General features: G+C 38.4%; 1 pseudogene; it reads right to left on the bottom strand.

The window, feature by feature from the left end:
* Positions 1–12,131: 12,131 nt before the first annotated feature.
* On the bottom strand, positions 12,132–14,442 carry LOC102829078 (annotated as a pseudogene).
* Positions 14,443–14,683: the final 241 nt, after the last annotated feature.

Here is a 14,683-nt window from a genome sequence, read left to right on the forward strand (position 1 = left end):
TTCTGTTCTAATAAAACATTGACATTGGATATGATTGAGAAGATATTTTCATTGCCATCTCATTTTTCTTTAGTAATTACGTCTTTTCTTATATTATTTATATACTATGTTCTCTCTGCTATAAAGGTGACTTGTTATAAGATCTGCTGTATAGCCTTAGGATTTTATTCTCTTCACAAGTTAGAATTCTCATAAGGCTAATAATTTAAATTTGATATCTTAATATAAAATCAATTACTTAAGTTGCTTGTTTACCATTTTAACAATGTTAAATGTCTGTATGCAGAGTTTCTTCAGAGAAAGAAATTATGATTAATGTTTATCATTTTGCTTTATGTTGTTTTCATTCTCCGCAAGGTTGTTTGCACAAAAACATGCATAAAATTTTTTCAAATAGTATCTAGTTAACACATTCTTGTGATATGTATGTCTATGAATTAATTTTTCTAGTGCTATTTAAAATTTATTAATGCATATTTTAGTTTGTATAATTTGCAGCTTTCAAAATCATGATCTCTGCAGCACTTTACACAAGCAATGCTAAGTTTATACTTCATATGACATATATAATTCCAAATAATAATGTATAGCAAAGCTTCACTCTTAAGTTATATTCAGAAGCTTACCTCTTCTTGAAAATATGCAGGTATTAGCAATGCTTTTGAGTGGAATTTCTTGATTGCAGTACTGACATTCTTACAGCGACTAAATGTGATACTAACAATTCGGGCTCCAAACCTTAAGGTCAACAATTCAAAACTACCAGCTGTAAAGATTTACAGCCTCGGAAACCCTGTGCAGGGTCGCTATGAGTCAGAACAGACTCCACAGCATATAACAATAACAACAACATACAAAGCCATATATACAAAGTCCTGGTATGGCACTGTAGGCTAAGCATTGGACTGCTAAAACAAAACCAATAGCCAACATTACTGTCAACAAAGAGAAAGGCATTCTCCTTGCAAACAAGAACCAGAAAATGATTTTATCACCACTCCTGTTCAGTATTGTGGAGTCCTGGTGTAGCACTGTGAGTTAATGTTTTGATCTACAAAGTCATTTTGAACCACAAGGTCATAGGTTCTAGCTCATCTGTCAGTCTTCAGAAACCCTGAAAGTGTCTCTATGGGTCGGAACGGACTCAATGGTACTTAAGAACAACAATTCAATATTGTACAAGAATTCATAGAGCTAAAAGGCAAGAAAGGGAAATTAAAGGAATCCAAAGTGGCAAAGAAGTAAAATTATCTTTATTTGCAAATGCTATCCTATACATGGGAGTCCTGGTATGGTGCTGTGGACTAATGCATCAGACTGTCAAGTCATTTGAACTGCAAGGTTGGTAGTTCAAGCTCACCAGCTGCTTCTTGAAAACACTATACAGAGTCGCTATGGGTCAGAATTGACTCATCTTAATAACAACAATCCTATACATAGAAAATCCCAAAGATTCAGCAAGAAAATTTTTGGAACTCTTTGAAAGTTTCAGCAAAGTGACAGGGTACAAGATCTACATACAAAAATCAGCACCCCTTCCCAGCTCCCAAACAGCTTTTTTTGGGTCAGGCGAAGTGCACGACATTGTCGTGCTGGTGATCAGCCTCTGTAATGTCATGCCTTGCAGCAGCCAGTACTTGACCCACTGTGCAGAAAATCTACTCCAGGCAGACACAAACAGGAAATTGCAGGCAGTCAAGACAGGGAGAAGCTCATCTCTATGGTCCTCCAGCTGGAGATGGGGAGCAGATATACAGTGTGGACCTAGGAAACTACGGCTCTGCTTTGTGGAGATGCTGGTGGACAGCTTAACAGGAGCTGGTGGAGGGCAAAACGATGAGATTCGTCTGTCACCTCTTCTTTCATGTCCCCTTCTGAATGCCGCGGAGTCTCCATTCCCAATCGCGTTTGTATTTGAAGGCCTGACAAGTTGTTTTGAGCAGCAGCTCAGAAGTGTTGCGACCATGTCAAAATCGTCTGCAGATGAATCTGCAGCCGCAGTGAGAAACAGAGGCTGCTTGTTGTATGGGGTGGTGCCCCAGGCCTGAAGTATATGCACACAGCATGGACACCCACAGCAGGCACGCACACTGGATGAGTTTAATAAAGGTAACTCATTCAGGAGTCACCCAGAACCCCTTAGAGGTCTTTCCCACAGAAAAAGAAAGGCAATCAAGAAAACCAGGAGTCCTGGTGTGGCCCTGTGGGCTAGTGCACTGGAATGCAAAGTCAGTTTGAAGCCCTGGTATGATGTTGTGGTTAATGTGCTGGACTACAAAGTCACTTTGAACCAGAAAGTTGGTGATTTGGAAACCTTATACAAGGTTGCTATGGGTCAGAACTGATTCAAGAGCACTTAACAACCACAACAAAACCATACTATTTATTATATAATCCTCACCTAAAAAATGAAATACTTAGGAATAAATCTAAGGAGAGAAACAAAAGACCTATCTAAAAAGAACTATAAGAAACCAAAAAATAACTCTATAAACAGATGAGTATACTATGCACGTGGATTGTTGTTAAGTGTCATCAAGTCAGTTCCGTCCCATATCAACTCTATATAGGGTTTCCGAGGAGTGACTAGTTAGCTTGCACTGCCCACCTTGCAGTTCAAGCCGACTTTGCAATCCAGCACATTAACCAACAGCGCCATACCAGGATGCACATGGATAGGAAGATAATGGGAAAATATCGACACTACTCAAAGTGATCTGCAGATACAGTGCAATTCCAGTCAAGATTCCAGTATCATTCTTTTACAGATGAATAAAGTTGTCACTGCATGTATATGGAAAGAATAGAGAACCCAGATAAGCAAAGCATTACTAAAGAAAAAGAAAAAAGTAGGAGGCTTCTCAATTCCCATTCTCAAAACCTACTACATAGCCACAGTAGTCAGAAGAGCCTAGCACTGGTACAGTGAGATACAGATCAATGGAAGAGATTTCAGAATGAAGTATTCTAGCTAACAATAGGTAAATGGATTAACTACTTCCTTTTTCTTTGATGCTTCAGCATTATTCAATAGTTTGTCCATAGAATGGAATGCATAAACATTGATATCCTGGGCATCAGTAGGTTGAAATGGACCAGTATTTGCCAGTTTGAATCTGACAACCACATGGTTTACTATGCTGGGAATGACATATTGAAGAGGAATGGTGTTGCATTCATCATCAAAAAGAACATATCAAGATGGAAAGTAGAATCTTGGTGATAGATGCTGGAGATCACATGATCGAACTTTGCAAGACCAATGACTTCTTCATTGCAAATACTTTTTTTACACAACATAAAAGATGACTATACACATGTACCTCACCAGATGTAATACTCAGAAATCAAATCACTGCATCTGTGGAAAGAGTGGTGGATCATACAAGGGGCAAAACTGTGAAAATTTCTTAGACATTCCAAATACCTTGAGGGAATGAGTTACTCAGTCTGTGGTCTGAGGGCCATATTCTTAAAGATACTATAGTAAATTTACATAAAAAAGGCAATGTGCTACATCCTACTTTGGTGAATAGCAACTGGAATCTTGCTTGAATGGCCATCTATTGGTCCTTGACTACTGGAAAAAATAAAACTCAAGAAATGTTAATTTGAAACAATTAGTCCAGTGGACTAATGGAACTAGTGACACTTCAATCCTTACAACCCTGAAATCAGAAGAACTGAATAGTGCCCAGCCACCACTACCATTTTGTTTAAAAGGAATCACATTAAAAGGTCCTTGATAGAACGGGATAAAATGTGGAACAAAACTAAAAATCATAAAAAAAAAAAAAAAAAAAAAATCAGGTTTATTGGTCAGATAGAGACTGGTGAAACCCTGAGATTATAGCACTTGGTCATCCATCAGTTCTGGAATTGAATTCACCTGAGACTCAGTTTTTCAGCCAAGCAATGGATACACAGCAGGGCAACAACATGGATGAGGTATGCACACCATAGAATGGTCAGTTTTCAAGATCAAAAGGACTACATTTAACTAAGCACAAGTTTCAGAATGATTGGAAAAGAAGGCAAGTGGGCTAAGTGATATTACATTGTGGGAATTGCCATCATTGAGATGAAACAAAGTGTGTTTTGTTGAATGAAAGACTGATGAATTTATCATCTGCCCAGTAAACCTTCACTCAATTCACAGTAAAAGGTTTTCCAAACGAAGACAAAACAAAAGAAGGCAGCACAAACTGCATGATCTGTAAGTGGTACAGACACAAAGAACCGTTGGAAAGACTGACCACAAGGGCTAAAAGTCATCATAGTCTTCATGGAGTTAGTGAGATTGCAACTGGCTCTTTCTCAAGGTAAAAGTAGAATGGAAAAGAACATGCATTTGCCTTCATAAAAATGCACCTTATAAAATTATCCTTACATGATAAAGAAAAAGAGGCATCAGGAAAAACCAATAACTTTTCCTAATGAACATGTCAACTAAACCATATTTAGCCAAGTCACCAGGTACTATAGGTAGGAAATAACTTATTCTAGCAAGTGCTATTTGAGGTGGTTGGTTGCAAGGAAGATATAAGAATGTATAACAAAGGTAAGAGTATACTTTTTATTATTGAGCATGTCATCTTAAGGAATTGCTGGAAATTCAAATTATTTAAATACGAGATCAATGAGATATTCATGACCCTAGTTTTTAAAGGTTTGATTGCATTTTACTTTGGAAACTGCAAGTCTGAAAAACATAGCCACATGTGTTTGGGACATGATAAGATTAAGCTCATTGTTAACATAATTTGGGAACATAACTATAGTATTTTTGCATTTCTCCTTTGGGAACTAGATATTCTTGGGATTACATTTAGATATTTCCAAGGAGCAAGATAAATATATTACAAAAGCACCTCTAACAGTATAGGAAATTCTTCTGAGCTATGGGAGACACAATGAATCTATGAGCAATGCCAGAAAACTAACAGTATGACTCGAATCATTCAAAGATTGGTTTTCCAGTAGTTCTGTTGAACAATACTAGAAGAATATTTCTCAAAACTAGAGTACAAAGCATATTTATAACAATTTGAGATTTTGCTTTCTCTTTTAAGGAGTTTCTCACATATGATTTAAATATTGGAAAGACTTAGCTGATATACTTTTTAAAGACATCTTTCCACTAGAAACAGCTTGAAGGGAGGTGTCCATAAGCAAATCTTTATATTTTAACATTTATTTTGATATGATTTTTTGCCTAGAGAAAAGTTGCAAAAATACTAAAGATAATTCTTAAAATTCTTACCCAATTTTTCCAGATGTTGTTGTTATTAAGTGCCACATATTAATATCTTATAAAACCATAGCGGTACAGAGGAGATTGTAATCATTGCAATGAAACGATGAGTATAAAACCAATGTCTTCCCATGTAAACTATCACTCAATGCACAATAAAAACTTTTAAAAAATTCTAAATTGCCTGGTATAATGATATAATCAAAGTAGATGGGAGAGGAGCGATCATACATTGAAATGAAAATGAAAATATAATTAGTGAATGTTTTTGTTTTTGAAATATGAAAAATTAATTTAAAGATGTATTTACCTATGGGTTAATGTTCTCTACTTAGGAAAATTATTTTGCTAACCAAATAAAAGTATTTAAATTCAAATATATGAATACCTTTTTTTTTTTTTTAAAAAAAAAAAAACCTATACAGGGATGTTCTCAGCAGCATTATAAATACTAGACAAAAAAAGTGGGAAATAAAGAAATGGCCTTTAACTGATGAATAGACAATTATAAGCAATGGAATTCCAAGGAATTTGTTGCTAACCCTCTAGTCATGATTCTAAACCCCTTAGTATTTTAAAGATAAATTTTTAGTAGAAAGATAAAAAGATACATTTTCACCTCAAAATCTGTATGATTCCTAGAAGTCTGTGATTCTAAATGATGTGAAATAAACCTTTATTTTCCCCTTTTAAAATGGATTTTTCTTTTTTTTTAATCACATACAATAAAACATTTGCCAATTCATTAAAACAAACAAACAAAAACTAATAGTGGTGGTGGTGAGCCGTGGAGTCAGTTCCAACTCATGTTGCTGTTAAGCGTCGTCGAGGCCGTTCCGACCCTTAGCGACCCTGAGCAGGGTTTCCGAGGCTGTAAATCATTACGGGAGCAGAAAGCCTCATCTTTCTCTCACGGAGCAGCAGGTAGTTTTGAACTGCTGACCTTGAGGTTTGCAGCCCGATTCCTAACTAGGCTACATAGCTACACTGTATTGACTTTCAGAGGCCCTAAATCTTTATGGGAGCAGAAATCTTCATCTTTCTTCTGCTGAATGGCTGGTAGTTTCAAACTGCTGACCTTGAGATTAGCAGCCCAACTGACAACCATTATGTTCCAGAGCTCCTTATAAAATCATAGTTGTTTTTGTTGTTGTTAAGTGCCGTGGAGTCAATTCCAACTCATATTGTTGTGTTAGTTGCCATCAAGTTGGTACCGACTCATAGCGACCGTGTGCACAACAGAACATAGCTACCCTGTATGTACCCTTAGAGCGGCTGGTGAGCTTGACTCTGTGGTTCAAACGACTTTGCAGTCCAGCGCATTAACCCACAGTGCCACACCAGGACTCCATAAAACCGTACAAGAACCTATCAAAACAAGTTTTGTTTGTAGTAAACGTATGCATTTATGAACTGGAACCCTAATAGTAATCTTTTCTGAATTGCCTTCATTTAAGTGGAAGACAATGTTGGAATCTTCTCTGTTTGTCCTTTCAAATCCACTGGCTATGAATATGATACATGAATATGAATAGTATTAAATATTAAATACAGACCTTATTTGAATATTGCGGGACTTCAAACTCTTGTTCTTTTTATGACCCAGGATCCAATTTTCGATCCTGCATTCCATTTAGTTGTCATTCTCTCTAACTCTTCTTAAATCTGTGACAATTCTTCAGTCTTTTTTCCTTGATATTTTTGAGTCTTTTGAATACTCCATTCAGTTTTCTTAAAATTTCTTCCTAATAAGCCCCTGTAATCGTACTGTGTCCTTTGAGAAAATGTATAAAGATTGCCACTTTGAGGTCCCCCAAAACAATTGCCATACCTTCTGAGATGATCTCTTTCTCTCTGCCTTGAATTTAACTAACTGGCCTATTAATTTACCTCAAAAGACTCAATTTTGATTGACCTTGTTTTAAAAGTACTGGTGTGGCGGCATAGGGTAAGCACTCAACCTCAAGTTCGGTTTGAGCTGCTAGTTGGTTGTTCAAACACACCAGCTGCTCCTCAGAAACTGTATACAGGGTTGCTGTGAGTTGGAACCAACACAACAGCACTTAAAAACAACAAACAACAAAAGACTTAAACAGTGTGTTGCTGAGAGAACTTATCTGTAGCCATCCACTGGTAACAGAGACGTGTTTAAACACATTTTGTTTGTTTCATGCATGTATGAACTGGGACCCTAATAGTAATATTTTCTGAATTGCCTTTATTTAAGTGGAAGACAATGCTGGAATCTTCTCTATTTTTCCTTACAAATCTACTGTCTATCCTTCTTTATACTCCTGGATATTGATTCTTTTGGAATATTCAAATTGGACCGCCTTGTCCTCAGACTTCTGGTTAGTTTATATTAATACTAGACACTAACATGATATCAAAGAGTAAGGAGGTGAGAGAAGTGTGGAGATATATATATATATATATACTATCAACTGTATCCCTGCTGGACCACTAAGTATCAGAATTATCATTGACTGAGTAATTTTATAACAATTTGCAGCTCTTGTTTGTCCTTTGTTATGGTTACTGGCCTTACCGGTTTCTGGTAACCAGTAAGCTCCTCTTTTACCTTCAGGTCTAATGGAAGCAGTGACTCCCAGCCATTTCAATCCCCTGGTTTTCCTTAACTCTGCCCATACATTTATAAGAAATTATATTATTAAAGTTCTTGGGTAGCACAAACAGTTAAGTGGTGTTCAATTGGTGAAATAGGTGGTTCAAACCCATTCAAAGATGCCTTGGAAGAAAGCTCTGGCGCACTCTTTCCTGAAGGTCACACCCCTAAAAAGTCTTTCAGACAGTCCTACTGTACACCATATGGGATCGCCAGGAGTTGTAATTGATTCAGTGTCAACTAACAGCCATATGTTGTTAAAATTTCCTCAGTTACCCCATCTGTGGTATGTCTTTTCCATCCCTTTTCATCCATCAGTCTCAGCTGATTTAGTGGTGTGTGCTGCAAATTTACCTGTAACTGGGTATTTTTTCATTAATGGTTTTGCTGGTATTTAACAAAAATCCTCACCACTGGACCAATAAACAACATTCTTATCAACGGAGAAAAGATTGAAGTTGTCAAGGACTTCATTTTTCTTGGATTAACTATCAATACTCATGGAAGCACCAGTCAGGAAATCAAATGACGTATTGCATTAGGCAAATCTGCTTCACAAGACCTTTTTAAAGTGTTGAGGAGCAGGGATGTCAGCTTGAGGACTAAGGTTCGCCTGACCCAAGCCGTGGTATTTTCAGTAATGTCATATGTATGCGAAAACTGGATAAGGAAGACTGTACAAAAATTGATGCTTTTGAGTTATGATGTTGGAGGAGAATATTGAAAATGCCATGGGTTGCCAAAAGAACCAACAAATCTTTGTTGGATGAAGTACAGCCAGAGTGCTCCTTGGAGGCCAAGATGGCCAAACTTCGTCTTTCATGCTTTGGACATATTGTCAGTGTTACAGCAGTTTTAGATTTGAGAGTGTTACAGCAACTCTGGGTCTGGGAGTGATGCAGCAGCCCTGGGCCTGAGAGTGTTGCAGCAGCTCTTGATCCATTGTTGAAGAAACCGAGGCCACTCGGAGAGGTCAGGTAGTTTCAGATTTTATTAAGTCAGCTGGCTCAGCGGAGCTAGCTTCTCCAGATTCTGAGCACGGAATACAAGGCAGTGCAGACTTACATGGGGTCAGAATCAGGGAGGGGTTCAGTTGTGGATCTGTTTGAAGACAGGAGGGAAACCAGAGGATTGTTTCCACTCAGTAACCTGATTATCATTCTGCTTTGACTCCTGGGCAGAGAAGATTGGTCCCACTCAGTAACCTGATTAATGTGTTAGCTTGTCTCCTGGGTGGAGAGGGCAGTGAATGTTTTTACCTTTTCCTCTTTGTTAGGAGGGACCATTTGCTGGATAAGGATATCATGTTTGGTACGGTGGAGGGTCAGAGAAAAAGAGGAAGACCCCCAACAAGATGGATTGGCCAAGTGGCAGCATCAGTGGGCTCAAGTGTGGCAACAGTTGTGAGGTTGGCCCAGGACTGGGCAGTGTTTCGTTCTGTTGTGCATAGGGTCACTTTGAGTTGGCACTGACTCAATGGCACCTAACAACAACAACATGTTAAAATAGTTGTATCATGCCATCTTTTTTCTTTATAATTTCAAATTTTGCTTTAATGATTACAATTATCTTTTATACAGATGTCTGTCTGTATATCTTTCAGTGGAGTTATAGCTTATTTTGTAATAAATATTTAACCCAACTGAAAAAAAAAAATACAGGAGATATATCTTTAAGAAAGAAATACAAAAGTGGGAAAATACTAATAGATCAATGAAGCACATGTTTTAATTTCCATTATAGTTGCTAAATGCTCATTGCATTCTTTCAGTGTCTGTAATATTTCCAGTTAACATGTTTACTTAATAAAGAGATTATTTTAAAACAAAATTTACTTGGGGATTTTATTTTTCTTAACTTTAATAATTAAAAGAGAGAAGTTAGCAGAATTGAGTCATCTTATGAAAAAGATACCAGGCACATTTTTAGTAGGATTGTATAGATTTTGTCAGGATATAGTAAAAAGCTGTACTGTGAACTATACCTAGAAGTAAGATTTGATACTCAGAATAATAGACTTTATTGGAAACTAAGGAGCTATATTTTGTTGTGCTGCAGTTTAACTTATTCAATTGGATTTCCAATATTAATTAGGTTTATTTGAATTAAATTACTTGTCAAGAAAAAGCACCTTCCTTTAGGGTCAGGACCCTCATGTACAGTTGTGTAAGTTTTACACAACTCAAGGACTCTTGGTTGAGAGATTGAGTGGAGACTGAGACTCAGTCTGTGTTCTGTTTGCCAAGACAGGTTTTCTTACCACTGAGCTACCCAAACAATGTGGAATACTCTTTTTTATTTTTTGAAACTTTTTATTGTGAACTGAATGAAGGTGAGCGGAAAACATCACCAGTTTTACATTCATCAAATCATACACTTTGTTTTGTCTCAATTACTAAAAATCCTTCCATATAAAAAAGGTATCCCATTCCTCCCCTGTGGTTCTTACTTCTCTTCCACCATCCTTCCAAGCCCTTCTGAATGTTAAGTAAACATTGTATTTAAGTAAATATTGCCCTTTTAATCTTGAATAGTTGACTATTCCTTGTGGAGCATATCTTACTAGTGTTGTTGACTCTCCTTCCCTCAATACCCCTTACACCTATCGACCACTTGACTGAAAATTGGACCATAAGGGTGAATTCAGTTCCAGACCTGAAGGGTGGCTACAGACCATAGTCTCAGGGTCTTTTGAAATTGCATAATGATGCTATGTGGGAATCTCTGTTGAAGGTAAGTAAAGTAACATGGTATAACAGAAAGGCTGATACAGGTTTGGCATGAAAAACCAATATAGTTTGAATTCTGCCTGTGACTTACTATTGTGACTTTAGAAAGCAATATAATTTTGTAGAATCTTGATTTCTTACCTATAAATAGAAGTAACAATTCTCTTTTGCAGAGTTGATATGAGAAATACAGTGAGTATGTGAGAAGCATGGAAGACAGTGCCTAAAAGAGTAGAAATACTTAAACAGCATCTGTCATAATTTCTAAGAGAAGTGTTATCAGGGCCATTTTCTTTAGCTCTGTGTTTGTTTTTATAATAGCTACAGAGCGCTGCAATTCTATTTTAAGAATGCACTGACTAGTTAAAGTCACAGTGGCGGTGGTGGTGGTGGAGGTAGAATGCCGTGGAGTCGGATCCGACTCATAGTGACCCTATATAAGGTTTCCGAGGCTGTGAATCTTTACAGGAGCAGAAAGAATCATCTTTCTCCCGTAGAACGGCTGGTCATTTCAAACTGCTGACCTTAAGGTTAGCAGCCTGACTCGTAACCACTACACTGCCAGAGCTCCTTCACTGGTTAAAGTCATAGTAGGAATAATACGGGGAAACAATAGTTTACAATATAATTCAGTTCAGGAAAAATATTCCTGGATAAAATATTTCTCAACATATGTGCAAGAATTGGGAGGCTTGGGCTTTCAAAATTTAGCTTTCTCATTTTCTGTGTTGTTGTTAAGTGCTGTCGAGTCAGTTCCGACCCATAGCAACCCTGTATGTAGCTCTCGAAATGCAACTTCCTAGTACAGAACAAACTGTATTCCTAAATCACATCCCTTAATAACCTCCCTCAAGCAAGAACCTACACCTGGAAGGATCCAGTCAGAGCTTGGCTCACCCTCAGCTCTCGAAAAACTATGCTCTGCTACAAATAAAATGTATTAATCGGAACTGAATCTGGGTTTCTGTTAGTAAGATTCATAGTAAAAAATAAAAGTAAAGTTTTAAGAAAGAAAAAAGTTGAAAGGATCATGCATCTACCATGTTGTTGTTGTTGTTAAGTGCCGTCGAGTCGCTTCCGACCCATAGCGACCCTGTACAGGGTTTCCGAGGGTGTAAATCTTTACGGGAGTAGAAAGCCTCATCTTTCTCCCACGGAGGGCTGGTAGTTTCGAACCGCTGACCTTAAGGTTCGCAGCCCGATTCGTAACCACTACACCATATACAGCTAAAATGTCCCAAAGGTATTCTCAGAATGCAAATCTGTCTACATTCTTATTTCTTTCAATGGTGTACTTCTAATTATCCCTATTGACTTCAAATCTGAATGTATTAGAATAATTTCACAGTGAAAAATGATATGCTATCACATATATATATGATAAGGTGTGGTACTGTAGGATAAGCACTGGACCACAAGATTGTTTTGAACTGCAAGGTCGGTGGTTGAAACTTACCAGCTGCTCCTTGGAAGCAGCTGGTAAGTTGTTTTTTTATTTGAAACAATGGTTTATTGAGCCCGTTCACCCTTTGCTGCCTTTCTGAAGCTTCTGAAAGCTAGGTGGCTCAGACCCATCAAGATGCCAACCCCAAAGGAACAGGGCAACAGCCAGCAGCAGAAGGACCACTCAGAGGAGAATGTCAGAGCTAGAGTTCCTCATGAAGCCTGTGGACCCTTGGGTAGGCACCTGCCCGATAGCATCCTCAAAGCCCACTGGCCCTGGTGAACTCACGATATCCCAGGGCCTGGCTGTGTTGTTGTGGTCATCTGAGAACAACCGCCATCTGGCAGTCCCAGGACTATAGGACGTGGAGCACGTCTCCAGCCCGAGGGGTGGCAGACAGAGGAGCTGTAGAAGGAGTAGGCCCTGTGGGAGCCCCTGTCCAGAAAGGCGAAAGTGGCCACAGTGAAGTGCTGGTGATGAGCCGGGAAGGGCAGTGCTTGGTCTGAGGCCACTATCTAGATTCTGTAGCTATCGCTGTCAAAAGGGCACCTGTCTGACAGGATGGGCCACTGAGGCTGCTGGAAGGGGTTGGGGCCAGGTGTGGCCCAGCATTGGTGCAGCATAAGGGCCAGGCAATGGACTGTCCTCTGCAGGAGCCGGACCTCCACGTGGACTGGCTCTCGGAGCAGCTTTGAGATGGGTTAGTCATCCTCCCCATAGAAGGAGCTGAAGGTCGTGTCCTTGGCGATCTGGAGCTGTAGGGCCCCAGACTGGTCCAGGGGGCCAGGTGGTGGGGGTGGGAAGATGGATGCCTGGATGGACAGGAAATCACTGGCTTTGAAGAAGACACAGCGGATGTGAAGCCTGAAGGCCCATCCCACGTGACAGAGCCCCGGGGTCCCATTCAGATGTCTATGTCAGACACCAGCTGATTCTCATTGATGAGCTGGTTGTCAACCACCAGTCTATGAGTCTGAACCAACTCAATGTCATTTTAAAACAACATAATATGATGTAATTTGGCATATTTTCTTCATACAAATTACGATTAAATTGCATATATTTCAATTTTATGTATCTATAGATAAAATTCAAAAAGCTCAAAGATCTTACCAGGGCCTATAAGGCCTCGCCTTACTTCCCTAATCAAGCCCCTTATGACCAATAACTTTGATCATTATGCAATAGTCATGCCAATCTCTGAGTTCTTCAAAATATGAAGCTCTGCCTAGCCTTTGGAAATTTGTACAATCTGCTCTCTTTCCCATTGATGTTCTTCCTTTTATATTCCTCTTACATATATTCCATAATATCTCAGCTTAAATTTCCTTTTTAGTTTGTCTATAGTTTTTATGTCAGTTGTCCAATACTTTTAAATTATGCATCATTTGTATTGAGACTTTGATGAGATTTACACTCAATTAATTATCTGATCAAATCCCTCAAGAAGTACTATGGTTCTATGAGACATTGTTTTGTTGTTGTTGTTATGCTAGTGTTTGTTTTGATTGTGGTTTGAGTGAAAGCTTACAGAGCAAATTCGTTTTCCATTCAACAATGTATACACATTTCGGAGTTTCATGACATTGATTTGAATATTCTCAGTGTTAACAGCAATTTTCCGACTTCCTTCTTATGCTTCCTATTTTCATATATTCTTTCCTGGATTTTCTGGCTTTCTGAGCTTCAGTTTTGGGCAGATGCTATCTTTTTTATCTCTTATGGTTGATTGTACTGAGGAGTACATTTCTCCCTGGTGTTATTATTACTTTATAAGTCTGTCTGTAGTTTGACTGAAAGTTGATGCTGACAGTGGGTTCAAATCCAGTCTGAAGGGTGGATCAGGGCCGTAGTCTCTGGGTTTCACCAATCTCTGTTAGATCAATAAGTCTGGTCCTTTTTGTGATTTTGTATTTTATTTTATATTGTTTTCCCTTCTCTGTGTACAGGGCCTTAGATTGTGATATTGATTAGAAGGGTCTCTATTGGTAGTTAGGCATTATCTAGTCCTGATCTCAGTGTACTGGAGACTACTTTGCAAGGTCCATTAGTCCTCTGAAGAAATTGCTTCTCTGCATTTTCAGTTTTCTCCACTCTTGGCTGCAGTGTGAAGAGACTAATAGTTGCTTCATAGAAAGCTACTCACCAGCTTTTCAGAGCCTAGTAACTACTCAGCAAAATAGAATATAGACCATTGTCTTTATGCACTATGCTATGCTAATTGACCTGTTCTCCCCAAACTGTGGTGCTAAGTCCCTAAGGTTTTCATAATTTTGTTCCCTTTATGCTCTATTATATCCATCAATATATTTGCAGCACATACAAATGCATGTGTAAACTTATCTTCTTCCAAAATATGTAAACTCCTGGTTGTACTCCCATTCAACATGCCACATTCTTTAGCTTATATGTCTACCTCGGTAACTATTTTAGATGTAGTTTGTTATTAACTATAGTTGTAAAATTGTGTATGTAATATTTTCCTTTACTCATGTGCTCCTCCCGTGACCTTTGCCATTCGTCATATTGTGTTGCCTCCCCTTCTTGTATATTGCATTTCCCTGCACCATGTTAATATGTGTCTACTCTAGGGAGTGATTTTCCTTTGCTTCCCCTTCCAACCCTGGTAA

The sequence above is a fragment of the Chrysochloris asiatica genome, unplaced genomic scaffold (genome assembly GCF_000296735.1).
Source record: "Chrysochloris asiatica unplaced genomic scaffold, ChrAsi1.0 scaffold00114, whole genome shotgun sequence".
In the NCBI taxonomy this organism is placed as follows: Eukaryota; Metazoa; Chordata; class Mammalia; order Afrosoricida; family Chrysochloridae; genus Chrysochloris; species Chrysochloris asiatica.